Below are 13,379 nucleotides of genomic sequence, written 5' to 3' on the forward strand. Positions count from 1 at the left end.
TTTATCAACTTTCAAATCAAGTATAATGAAATCAGCGGGGAAGATGAAATCATCTACTTTTACCAATATGTCTTCGATCATGCCCACCGCCTTGATTTCAGAGTTATTGATGTGAATCAAATTGTAGTCCTTTATTGCATTATGCTAACGCACTTTTTAAGATGAAAAATGGACTCATTTTGATATATTATAGGACAAAAGACCAAACTATAAGAGAGAGGAGAAAGAAAACATGATCCGAATCTGAACAGTAATCAGCCCTTGAAGATCAATTTCCAATGCTTCTAAAAGTCCACCATTGCATTCACCTTTGAAAGATCTTCACATGGATACGTCGCGCGCCTCAATCGGAGTCCGGATGAAGAAGATATGACTGTTTTGCCCTATAAAACGTCGGGCCGGGCAAAGTTGACTGGGCCTTTTTTTCAGCCCAAACTATATAAAAAGCTAGGGCACGACTTCCTATGGAACTTTTTGGTGGCTGGAACGATTTTTGAGAGAGAATTAGAGCTTGGAAGCCACAGTTGAAGAAGAAGAGCAAGATTGAAGCTTCATCCACCCAAGCCTTGTCCCCCATGGTATCTTTAGCTTCTTTCCTTGTTATTGTGACCACCATGGGTGGCTAGAGCTTGGGATTACTCCTAATTTTTAGTAGGCGTTGTTGAACATGAACCTCTTTATTTGAAATTTTATGATTTCCTTATTTGAATCTTTGGTGATTATTCTTATCCTTGTTGAGGTTAGCATGTAAACTTAATTTGAAAATTGCCTTCATTCTTATGTCTCTTTAACTTAGAATAAGGAGCAAACAAAGATAAAGAACCTTCGAGTTAGAACCGATTAGGTGATAAACGGGGGGTCGATCCTTTGTGTTGAATTTTGTTAGAAGCTAATCCCGTGCTTAGTATGCGACTGTAGGAGTGAGGGGTTGGTGAGTAAGCCTAGGAGACATGATCAACCTATCCTAGGTGTACAATTACTCGATCAGTGATCAGCTGCGAGCGAGTGAAAAATCAACACGATCCCTAAAAGCATTGGAAAAATAATTAGGAAATAGAAGTCATTTGAAAAAACAACCCAAACCAAATTAGGAGTAGTTCATCCCCTTTATTTTGCTAATCTCAGGTTTACTTTCTTGATCTATTTGCTTGAGTCATTTGTCCAAACCTATAAAACTACAAATTTATCGCTTTTTAGTTAGATTTAATTGTTTTAGCAATTAATCTCCTCCTTGTGGGTTCGACACCTTTTATACTGCATTGCACGTCTGTATATTTGCAGAAGTAGTATTTTTTGGGAATTATAACTTGTTTTGTGTACTTAAATTAGACCCTAAAAATTACAACAAGTTTTTGGTGCCGTTCCCGGGGAGGCATTAGTTGTTCGAACTTTATGTCATTTACTTTTTGTTTTTCTTAGCTTTATAGGTAGTTTAGCTTAGTTAATTTTTCTAGTCCTATTTTGTTTTCCACAGGATGCCCGTAATCCGTGTGTTTCTTGTGCAGATATTATATTGTGGAAGGAGGATGGAGCTTGTGTGGAAAGCACGTGATTAGTGGTCATCAAGTTCTAAAGAGGTTGACCGTTTCTCAACGGTTGGGTAACTGATGGCTTGATTCCCACTCTTAGGATTTTATGCTAGAACACTTTCCTTACTGCACACACTATTATTAGGACTAATCTCGGAGTTGTCGAGGTTCTCGCTTCCTGTAGAGGGGTGACATCGTGCCAACTTAACCCCTTATTTGCTTTGATTCGTGTTGTTGTGTTGTGCTTGGTATTTTCTGCTTGTCAGGGGTCCTAGTGTATGTTTACACGATCAAAGGTTTTAGCCGAGTTTGGTACCTTGAGTTCAGTGAGACAAAGACAGAGAGGTTTTGATTCAGGAAGTTCAGATTCAGAAGATACATTGTTGTTTGTCGAAAACATGAATGGTGGAGAGGGAAATGTGCCACCGGAAGAAAAATTTGGTGATTTTTTCCAAGAGGTCAATGATCATCAAGATGCCTTTGCAAATGCACCGGATAATGTCAACATACCTCCTCACTACATCGGTTTAATTACTGAAAGATCTCAGTTTTGGGGGAAGAGTGATGAAGACCCCATAGCCCATTTGAATATGTTCTATGAGCTCACAATGATTCAGTCAAAAGAATCCTTTTTCCTTTCACTCTACGGGAAAAGGCACGTCTATGGTATGATTTCTTGCCGGGGTACAAGATCGCCACATTTGAGGAGCTCAAGAAGAAGTTCTTGATTGAGTTCAATTCTATCGAGAGGCTGGACAAGCTTAGAGAGGCCATCCACAACTTTAAACAAGAGGATGATGAGACCTTCTCGGAGGCATGGTATAGATTCTCTGACTTTATTCGAAAATGCCCAAGTCATGGGATGGATCCAAATAAGGAGTTGCACAAGTTCTGCAAAGGTCTAACTTATGAAGATATGCGTTGGATCAATGCCGCGAGCAAGGAAGACTTGATGAAGGTGTCCTTTGATGAAGTGAGAGAGGTCTTCGAAACTCAAGCGGCGGCACAGAAGACTTGGCATGGCTCACGGAGAGCTAGTAAGAAAGCGGAGGCATTTCGTGATAGCTTGCGTGATGAAGAGTTGGCTTTGGTGAAAGGCCTTCACAACCATGCAGATAGGTGCTCCCTCCACTGATGCCATTGTGAAATGTGGAGTTTGCCAAGGGGATCACCACACTGATAAGTGTCAGCTTGTACAAGAAACTGAGGATGTGAATTATGTGGGCAACCGCCAAGGATACATTCAAGGCCCTAATCAATCATATTTACAAGGCGATCAGTTTCGCCAAGGGAACCAAGGAAATCAAGGGACTAGTGGAAATTGGAGGCCAAATGCACCTCCCGGGTTTGAAACAAAGAAGCTCGAAGTTGGAGACCCATTAGCTGCCATCTCTTCCTTCATGTCTGATAGCAAAAAAGAGAATGATCAGTACCGAAAAGAAAGTGATCAGTTCAAGAAGGATGTAATAGATAAGTTTCAGCAAATGGATGCCACCATTTTTTATTTTTTTTATTTTTTTAGAGGAAAATATTTTTATTGACTACATTGTGGAATTGTTGACTACAATTTACAATAAAATACCTTTTATATAGGCTGGAAAAATGCTAAACTACCTAATTAAAAGCTAACCAAATTACTATTTTATTTTCTATTTCAACACTCCCCCTCAAGATGGAAGGTAAAACAAATGCTACCATATTGGAAAGGAAGCATCAAACTAAGAAGAGAACTACAAAACAACTAAAATTTATTCTAACTCCAAGTAGAAAATACATCTTGAGCATTTAAAACAATTCTCCAAAAGCGTAGATGATCTCAAAGAACTGAACCAAATGATAGTAAATGTGCTCCTTTACAGCATCTTTCACCCGAGCATAAGATATTAGCCAGTAGAATCCAAAGGCCACACGCACATATATCTACCACAAGCACATATATCCATGAGAGCAAATCAACAGCAATGATCTTGTTACCAGTAGCAAATATTGGTACAATTCTCGTCGGTAACGAGAACACGAACTGGATCCTTGGCCACGATCTGAAAGGAGTTCAAACTTCTTCATTGTCGGTGAGTTGAGCATAAACCTCTCCGGCAACAATTGTTCACATGCTTCCCCAAACTACACCATGACTCTTGGAGAAAAACACCTAGAACACAAACAAATATCCTCCCAAAACACCAATCGAGAGGCATCAAACAGAATCACTCCTTACAAATGGATGCCACCATGAAGAGACCCAAATTGGGCACATATCATCGGCATCAAACACAAGGCCACCTGGAGGCCTACCACGTGACACCATTCCAAATCCGAAAGGTAACGAGCAATGCAAGGCTGTTTTGAGAAGTGGAAGAGAGTTGGTTCCTCCTCCTATTATGGACACCCTAGGTGGTCCCGAAACTTCGCATACTGGGGCGGACGAAGTGTTAGGCTCAAAACCTTCGCAGGCAGGGGCGGACGAAGGGAGTGAGGGGACTACCGTGCTACCCCTAGGAGCGGAGCAAGGGCAAGGATCGGTTGCATCCGGCAACAGTGACAGAGGAGAGGGGAAATCCGACTCGCCAAAGAAAGAGAAGCCGAAGTTGAGCCCTGCCTTAGACCCCATGTCCCCATATAACTTTCCTCATTATCTACCACCCCCGCCATTTTCAATAACGGGGAAGAAGAGAAAGCCCTATCAAGAAAAAAGCTTTGAGTGGATGATGAATATGTTCAAAAAAGTTAATGTGGACATTTCTTTGGTGGACATGGTGATGAACTTCCCCAAATTTGCAAAGTTTTTCTAGGACATGATTGCCAACAAGGAGCATCTTCAAGAAAAAGGAGTTATGTCATTGAGCTCCAATTGCTCCCAGTTGATCTCAGGGAGTCTTCCCACAAAAAGGAGAGACCCAAAGGGTGTATTATCTCATGTGAGATAAGAAACAAGTATCTAGTCAAGTGTCTCCTTGATCAAGGGTTTGGTATATCATTGATGGCGTTGAAAACTGCCCGATCCATTGTACTGGAAAATAGAATGGAACCAATTGAGCTAGCTCTGCAACTAGCGGATCACTCCATAGTGAGAATGTCCTAGTCAAGGTGAACAAATTCATCATCCCTGTAGACTTTATCATTTTGGATATGGAGGAAGATAAAGAGGTTCCTATCTTACTCGGGAGACCTTTCTTGGCTACTGGAGATGTCTTGTTGGGTGCCAAGGATAACTCTGTAACTTTTAGAGTAAATGGGGAAGAGATCACAGTGAATGTGGAAAAGGCTATGAAAAAGTCTATGGATACAAAGGCTTGTTTGTGGTACACGCCCTTGACAAGTGCATATACAAGAAATCATGCTGCAGTGCACAGATTGAGGAGAGTGTATATGATCTTGCCGATCTAGAAAGTGAAGGCAATGAAGTTAAGTCATCAACCTGTGATGATAAGTTCGATTATGAAGAAAATGTTCAAGATGGGGTTGCATCAATGTACACTGAGAGTTGCTTTAAAGCAAGTTTGAAACCCTCAATTGAAGAACCCCCACTAGTGGAATTGAAACCACTTCCCTCGCATTTGAAGTATGCATTCTTAGGAAAATAGGGTAAGCTACCCGTTGTCATCTCCGCTCTCCTTAGTCCAAAAGAGGAGGATGACCTTATTGCTATCCTGAAACATCATAAGGGAGCAATTGGATGGAGCATAGCCAACATAAAGGGCATAAGCCTGGCTGTACGCATGCACAAGATCTTGTTAAATGAAGGCAGCTCTCCAACAAGAGATAGGCAGCGGAGACTAAACCCAATGATGCAGGAAGTTGTGGAAAAAGAGGTGATAAAACTGCTTGATTTTGGCATCATTTACGCTATATCTGATAGCGAGTGGGTTAGCCCAGTTTCAATGTGTACCTAAGAAGGGGGGAGTGACAGTCACGATGAGTGAGAACAATGAGGCATTACCAACGAGGTAGGTGAATTCATGGAGGATCTGCATGGACTATCGGAAGCTAAATGCGGCGACGAGGAAAGTTCACTTTCCGTTGCCCTTTCTTAACCAGTTGCTTGACCGCATAGCCGGTCATTCACATTATTGCTTCCTAGATGGTTACTCTGGCTACAATCAAATCACTATAGCACCGGAGGATCAAGACAAGACGACCTTCACATGCCCTAAGGGAACTTTTGCCTTTAGGAGGATGCCATTTGGGCTTTGCAATGCCCCAGCCACCTTTCAACGTTGTATGATGTCTATTTTCAATGATATGAATGAGGACATTATGGAGATATTCATGGATGACTTCTCAGTTTTTGGGTCCTCCTTTGATATTTGCTTGAACAATTTAAGAAGAGTGCTTCAACAATGCGAGTAGTCTAATTTGGTCCTAAACTGGGAAAAATGTCAATTTATGGTGCGAGAGGGCATTGTGTTGGGACATAGTGTGTCCGAAAAAGGTTTGGAGGTTGACCGTGCAAAGGTCGAAGTCATTGCTAAAATCCCTCCTCCAACCACGGTAAATCCCTCCTCCAACCACGGTAAAAGGGATAAGGAGCTTCCTAGGCCATGCGGGTTTCTATAGGCGCTTCATCAAAGACTTTTTAAAAGTAGCCAAACCGTTGTGCAATTTGTTGGAAAAGGAAGCCAAGTTTGAATTCACTTAGGCATGCTTAGAAGCCTTTGAGCTCCTTAAGAAGAAGCTAGTAGAGGCACCCATTATCATAGCCCCTGACTGGACACTACCATTTGAGTTGATGTGTGATGCGTAAGATTTTTACGTGGGGGCTGTCTTGGGACAAAAACATGGGAAACTATTTCATGACATCTACTATGCAAGCAAGGTCTTAAATAATGCCCAAGTGAACTACACCACAACAGAGAAGGAAACAGTAGTGTTTGCTTTCGACAAGTTTCGTGCCTATTTGTTGGGCACGAAGGTGGTTGTATTCACTAATCACTCGGAAATCAAATACTTGTTAGCAAAGAAAGATGCCAAACCGAGATTGATTAGATGGATTCTCCTACTCTCAGAGTTTGACTTAGAATTCAAGGATAAGAAAGGTTTTGAAAACCTTGTGGCAGACCATTTGTCTAGACTGGAGGGACTTGTCTTCTCAAAAGATGAACAAAATAGAGCAATCGCTGAGGAGTTCCCCGATGAGAAAGTATTAAGCATCATGATGATAGGGATGACTACTCCATGGTTTGCGAGTTTGGCCAACTATATAGCTGCAGGAATCATGCCCAATGACCTCTTATACAATCAAAAGAAGAAGTTTCTACATGAGGTGCTTGCATACTATTGGGATGATCCATACCTATTTCGACTTTGTAGTGATGGTATAATCAGAAGGTGTGTAGGAGAGTGGGAGCAACCCGCTATCATCTCTGCTTGCCACAGTTCTGACTACGGAGGGTATTTTGGTGCAAGGCGCACATCCTTCAAAGTGTTACAATCGGGATTCTATTGGACAACACTCTTTAGGGATGTTAAGGCATTTGTGGAGAAATGTGATACATGCCAACGTAGTGGAAATATCTCGTGGCGCAATGAGATGCCCATGAACAACATACAAGAGTTAGAACTCTTCGATGTTTGGGGGATAGACTTTATGGGCCCTTTTCCTAAGTCTAATGGGCACCAATATATCCTTGTCGCTGTGGATTACGTGTCCAAATGGGTAGAAGCGGTTGCATTGCCTACGAATGACGCAAAAGTGGTGATGAAATTTGTGAAGAAAAACATCTTCAACCACTTTGGGACTCCAAAGGCCATCATTAGCGATGGAGGTTCACACTTTTGTAACAAAGTATTTGCGAAGCTCCTTTCTAAGTATGGAGTCCATCACAAAGTAGCTACCCAATATCACCCCCAAACGAGCGGGCAAGTCGAGGTATCCAATAGGGAGATTAAGAGGATTCTTGAGAAGGCAGTTAGACCTTCAAGAAAGGATTGGGCGGCTAAGTTAGATGACGCTTTGTGGTCTTACCGCACCGCCTACAAAACTCCCATTGGAACATCTCCATACAAGCTAGTCTTTGGAAAAGCTTGTCACCTCCCAGTCGAACTTGAGCATAGAGCTTTTTGGACATTGCAATTGTTGAATCTTGATTATGAGGAAGCCTCAAGAAAGAGGAAGATGGACTTGAACGAGTTGGATGAACTCCGATTTGATGCTTACAAGAGCATGTCCCTCTATAAGGAGGGAACAAAGAAGTTACATGATGCGGCTATCAAACCCAAGGAGTTTCATGTGGGACAACAAGTACTTCTTTATAACTCTCGCTTGAAGCTATTTCCTGGAAAGTTGAGGTCACGTTGGTGGGAGCCTTTTGTTGTACACAAGGTGTACCCCCATGGAGCGAATCCCGCTACCAACCAATTGAGGAAGGTGAATGGGCATCGATTGAAGCCATACCTTATTGACCGAATGACCAATGAGGAGGTGATGGAAGAGACCCCTTTGGCCGAGCCCACTGTTTGAGAAAGAGAAGATGGAAGGTCTAGCCAAAGACGTTAAAGAAAGGCGCTAGATGAGAGGCAACCCATCATATGTGGTTTGAGTTTTTACTTGTTTATGTTTTTGTTTTGATCGCGAGGGTTTTCTTAACTCGGTTCTTTCCCTCGTTTTTTATCTTGAACCGGGTATTGAAAATAGTTTGTTTTCTAGTTTTGCTTTGTAGGAATAAGGATCAGCTACTTATAAGGAGCCGTGCCGAAGTAAGAAATACCCGACCCGCCCACCCCGACTTAACATGATTTAAGGAAGTCTTCTTACCCATTTCTTTACTATTGCGTTTCATGAGTATGCACATTGGGGACTATGCATGATTTAAGTTTGGGGGTGTTCGCATGCTCGCTTGATTAGTGTTGATTTTGGCTAAATTCTTCCTATATTTGTGTATAAGCATGCTTGATTTTTTTCTTTCGAATGTCACTAGGCACATGGTTTTCTTTAGGATTTGTTGGCGTGGACTTAGTTTCTCTTAAGAGTTGGGCCGCGGAACCTTTCTTTCACTTATTAACCGCTTGAGAGCTATAACTTCCATATTTTGATCAAGTGAATGTAGTGTCCTTAGGAGTCCGATTTCTTGAGCTAAGGATAAAGGATAATTCCGGTTTTGGAATATTGATGAAAAAAGGCCTTCAGGTTGATCTTCTAGACTTAAGCTTGATGAATTGTGAACTTGTTATTGTTGATGCATAAAAATGATTAGGCAATAGGACGTTAAGCCTCACATCCATATTATTACATGACTTACCCTTCATAAACCCCTTGTGAGCCAATTTTGAGCTTTGAAGCCTTATTCTTTGTTGAAAATTTTAAGTCACTAAATGAGCCTATGTTATATGTCCTTGTTTAGCCCTTAATTCTCAGTCCCGATCACCAAGGTTAGAGTGCTAGCACATTCACGGGAGGGTTCCTTGTGTGACAAGAAGAGGCTTGTGTTTGAGCCATTAGGTGGTAAATGATGTTGTAACAAAAAAGAAAAAAAAAGTGATTTAAAAAAATAAAAATAGAATAAATGTATTGGTTTGTTAGTTTTGAGATAATGAAAAATCTCATTTTTGGGGGTGTGTATAGATTTGTAATTGAGATGTGAGATTTGTAATGGATGTGCTAGTGCTATAAAATTGGTGGTGAGTCACTTAGCCAAATATGATCCCACCTTGACCAAAAGCCTCATTACAACCAAATGATCAAAGTCCTTTGATTTGTGCATCACAATGACTTGTTAGTGGTTAGTTTTGTTTAAGTTTGGGGGAAACACCTTAAGTACCTTAAAAAAATAGAATAGCCGGAAGAACTCCTTTGGATGATCTAGTTATGACGGTTTGAGACTCTCTAGGCACTACCCGAGCAAACATTGGTGTAGTGGAGTGACAAGCTCTTAGGTGGTTGGTCGGTTGGTTGGTGCACATTGCATGTTCCAAAGTCTTACTTGCGAGTGAATGCGAGGTCAATCCAATAAGTTTTGAGGACTTGTGAGGGTCGGAGTGATGTGAGAAGAATGATCATAGAGGTCTAAAGAGTGTGTTTTGTATTGACTTGCTCGGGATGAGCAAGACTTAAGTTTGGGGGTATTTGATGTGAATCAAATTGTATTCCTTTATTGCATTATACTAACACACTTTTTAAGATGAAAAATGTACTCATTTTGATATATTGTAGGACAAAAGACCAAACTATAAGAAAGAGAGAGGAGAACGAAAACATGGTCCGAATCTGAACAGTAATCAGCCCTTGAAGCTCAATTTTAAATGCTTCTACAAGTCCACCATTGCATTCACCTTCGAAAGATCTCCGCATGGATACCTCGCGCGCCTCAATCAGAGTCCGGATGAAGAAGATATGACTGTTTTACGAAAACTGCGCCTTGCAGTGCAAAAAGCCCGGCCGGGCGATTGTTGTCCTAAAAAATGCCCGGCCGGGCAAAGTTGACAGGGCCTATTTTTTCAGCCCAAACTATATAAAAAGCTAGGGCATGACTTCCTATGGGACTTTTTGGCGGCTGGAACGATTTTTGAGAGAGAATTGGAGCTTGAAAGCCACACTTGAAGAAGAAGAGCAAGATTGAAGCTTCATCCACCCAAGCCTTGTCCTCCATGCTATCTTTAGCTTGTTTCCTTGTTATTGTGACCACCATGGGTGGCTAGATCTTGGGATTACTCCTAATTTGTAGTAGGGTTGTTGAACATGAACTTATTTATTTGAATTTCTATGATTTCCTTTGCTTTTTAGTTCTTATCTTAGGTGATTATTCTTATACTTCTTGAGTTGAGCATGTAAACTTAATTTGGAAATTTCCTTAATTCTAATGTCTCTTTAACTTAGAATAAGGAGCAAACAAAGATAAGGAACCTTCGAGTTAGAACCGATTAGGTGATAAACCGGGGGTGGATCCTTTGTGTTGAAGTGTTAGAAGCTAATCCCGAGCTTACTATGCGACTGTAGGAGTGAGGGGTTGGTGAGTAGAGCCTAGTAGACGTGACCTATCCTAGGTGTACAATTCCTCGATCCCTAAAAGCATTGGAAAAATAATTAGGAAATAGAAGTCATGTGAAAAAACAAACCGAACCAAATTAGGAGTAGTTCTTTCCCTTTATTGTGCTAATCTCAGGTTTACTTTCTCGATCTATTTGCTTGAGTCGTTTGTCCAAGCCTATAAAACTATAAATTTATCGCTTTTTAGTTAGATTTAATAGTTTTAGCAATTAATCTCCTCCTTGTGGGTTCGACACCTTTTATACTGCATTGCACGTCTGTATACTTGCATAAGTAGTATTTTTAGGGAATTATAACTTGTTTTTTGTACTTAAATTAGACCCTAAAAATTACAACAGTTATCGGCCAACCTAATCGTGCAGTCTGCCTTCATAATTGGTCCACTGTTGACCTTTTCGTAGTATTTGAGTGGCATGATGTTGATGCTAGCTCCAAGATCGCAGAGTGCTTTGTCCACCTTATCTTGGCCAATTGAACACTTGATGATGAACTGGCCGGGATCTCTCTGCTTTACTGCTTTCTCTCGTTGAATGATCTCACTGCAATGAAGAGGCAACTTAAGATCGGCCTGTGTAGGCTTCTTCTTTCGCATCACGGCTTCCCTAAGTAGTTTCACATACCTAGGTATTTCCTACAATGATTCAACGAGAGGTATGTTAATGTGCACTTTGCAAAACATATTCAAAAAGTGCTTGAACTGCTCCTCAAGTTTAAACTTCCTATTCGGCTGAAATGGGAGTACAATCCCATTGTGCCGCACGAGAGCATCTTTCGTAGCGGGTGCTTCTGCCTGCTCGGTAGCGGCCCGCTGTGACGCTTGCAGTAGTCCGCTTGGCGTCGGGCAAACTCTGGTTTGGGCCCCAGAGCTGCTTTAGCCCCCTGTTTTTTGCTTCACGATCTACTTTTTGTTGATGTCAGCTACTCGCGCTGCTACCTTCTTGTCCTCCTCTATCTTTTGTTGGACTTGGTCCATCTAAGTTTTGATTGAGGTGACGGCAGTTGTGAGCGTGTTTATTCCAGCCTCGAGGTTGTTCAACCTTGCTTCCACGACTCCAATCTTGGTGTCGTTGGTCTTTCCATCTTGCACTAGCACTTCAAGGATTTTCATGATCCCTGCCACGTATTTGTCCTCCTTCTTTACGGGCTCAACTACTCTACTTTTACTCACATTAAATCCAACACGGGCTTGCAAGAAATTGTTGCTAGAGTACGAAAGGTTGGGGTGAGGACTGTTCCCATCATAATTATTGTAATTACCGCCCCCTGCTTAGGGTGATAATTATTGTTGTTAAATGATCTGTTGGGGCTGCCTCCTTGTTGCACATAGTTGACGTCCTCAACGGGTGCGGCTTTAGCATCGGGTTTGGTGACTGCGATAATGGAAGTCGGTGGAACCGGATCTTCTCTCCTCGATATGTCCATCTGATTCACCCTAACCTTTAGCTCCGCCAACTCCTTGGCAAAGGAGCTCTCCTCGTCTGCCTATACTGCTGCAACCCTCCTGGTCTGATGCATGTCCTTTGACCACCCGCGACTGTTGGTGGCAAATTCCTCTATCAACGGCGCCAAAAACTTGATTCACTTTTCATTAGCACTAAAAATACCTGCAAGTATACATGTTAGATCTAGTATAGCTAAAGGTCAGTACCGGGTTGTCGACCACGGGGAATAAAATCACCGACTGGCTACTTTCTACTAAGCTTCTTTTACTATTCGGAGAAACAATGGTTTTTATGAAAACTTTTGATAACAAGGGTATCGAAAACGGTAAACAGCTAATTGCAACTAAAACTAGAGGTAAAATATATGAGATAAGAGAATTTCAGGGATGTGCTATTACAGTTATAGTTATACAAATTCCAACTACAATACCCTAGCACAGTTTATACTTCGATAGAACGAGTCACACTAGTTATGCCCATGTGTTACAAGCATAGATTACTAACACTAGGGTTGTCAATCCTAGATTCATAACTCCTAAAAGCTCCTAACATCTTTGAAAAGTCCTCACTCTCAATTAACAGTACCGTTTTAAGGGAAGCTAATTGTAGTGTCTATTAAGTGGATCTAACTCGCCAACCTCCTCTCACGTTTATGTAGCAAGTAAAAACAAAACGAATATTAAATAAAAAAAGGAATTGTATAACCAAAGTCGTTACTAACATATCCCTAGAATCCTATGAATTTAGTTACACGTGATAGAATAATCTAAAAACATAGTTTGAAGGGAAAGCAAAGTAAACATAAGAACTAAAGCGATAAAACCCAAAGGTAGAATCCTTGTAGCCTTGATCTTCACTTGAATTCGTCTTCAACCTCTTGCACAACGAAGAACTCTCAAATATTATGCTCTAGAATTGTGAGGAAAAAAGTGTGTAAAGTAAAGTATGATTGTCTGTGAATGAAGAGGTTTGAGGGGGTATATATCGGGATAATTTGAGTCCTATGGATATAAGGAAAAGGTTGGCTAATTTTGGTAAAATCTGGAGGTAATCTAGGTCAAATCGTGCGTCGCGTTTTCGCAGCGGACCGCTGCACCTTGGCCAGCGGTCGTTGTGCGTTGTGTGTAGCTTCTTCCCATTTATGTAGCGGTCACTGCAAATTAGTCCAGTGGCTTCGGGACCTTCTCGAGTGGTCGCTGCGCACTCCCCAGCGGTCGCTAGGCGTCTTCAGATTTTTAGCACAACTTTCTCCGGAGCAGACCGCTATAGGTGTAGCGGATGCTATGGCCCAGCGGTCGCTGCGCATGATGTAACGGGCAGCTGGACGGCTTAAAATCTCCAGACTTCCATCTTCAACTCTTTCCTATTTTTTTGGTTCAAATATGCACAATTCTCATAAAACATTTCAAAACACCAAAATAGATAAAA

At 41.5% G+C, this 13,379-nt stretch overlaps 1 non-coding gene across 1 annotated transcript; it reads right to left on the minus strand.

Moving 5' to 3' along the window:
- Positions 1–2,286: 2,286 nt before the first annotated feature.
- On the minus strand, positions 2,287–2,393 carry LOC125197585 (small nucleolar RNA R71). The gene has a single exon (XR_007172121.1). It is a non-coding gene; the product is annotated as a small nucleolar RNA R71 (small nucleolar RNA).
- Positions 2,394–13,379: the final 10,986 nt, after the last annotated feature.

The sequence above is a fragment of the Salvia hispanica genome, chromosome 4 (genome assembly GCF_029641045.1).
Source record: "Salvia hispanica isolate PSC_SH4W2 chromosome 4, Shi_PSC_v1, whole genome shotgun sequence".
Lineage (NCBI taxonomy): Eukaryota > Viridiplantae > Streptophyta > Magnoliopsida > Lamiales > Lamiaceae > Salvia > Salvia hispanica.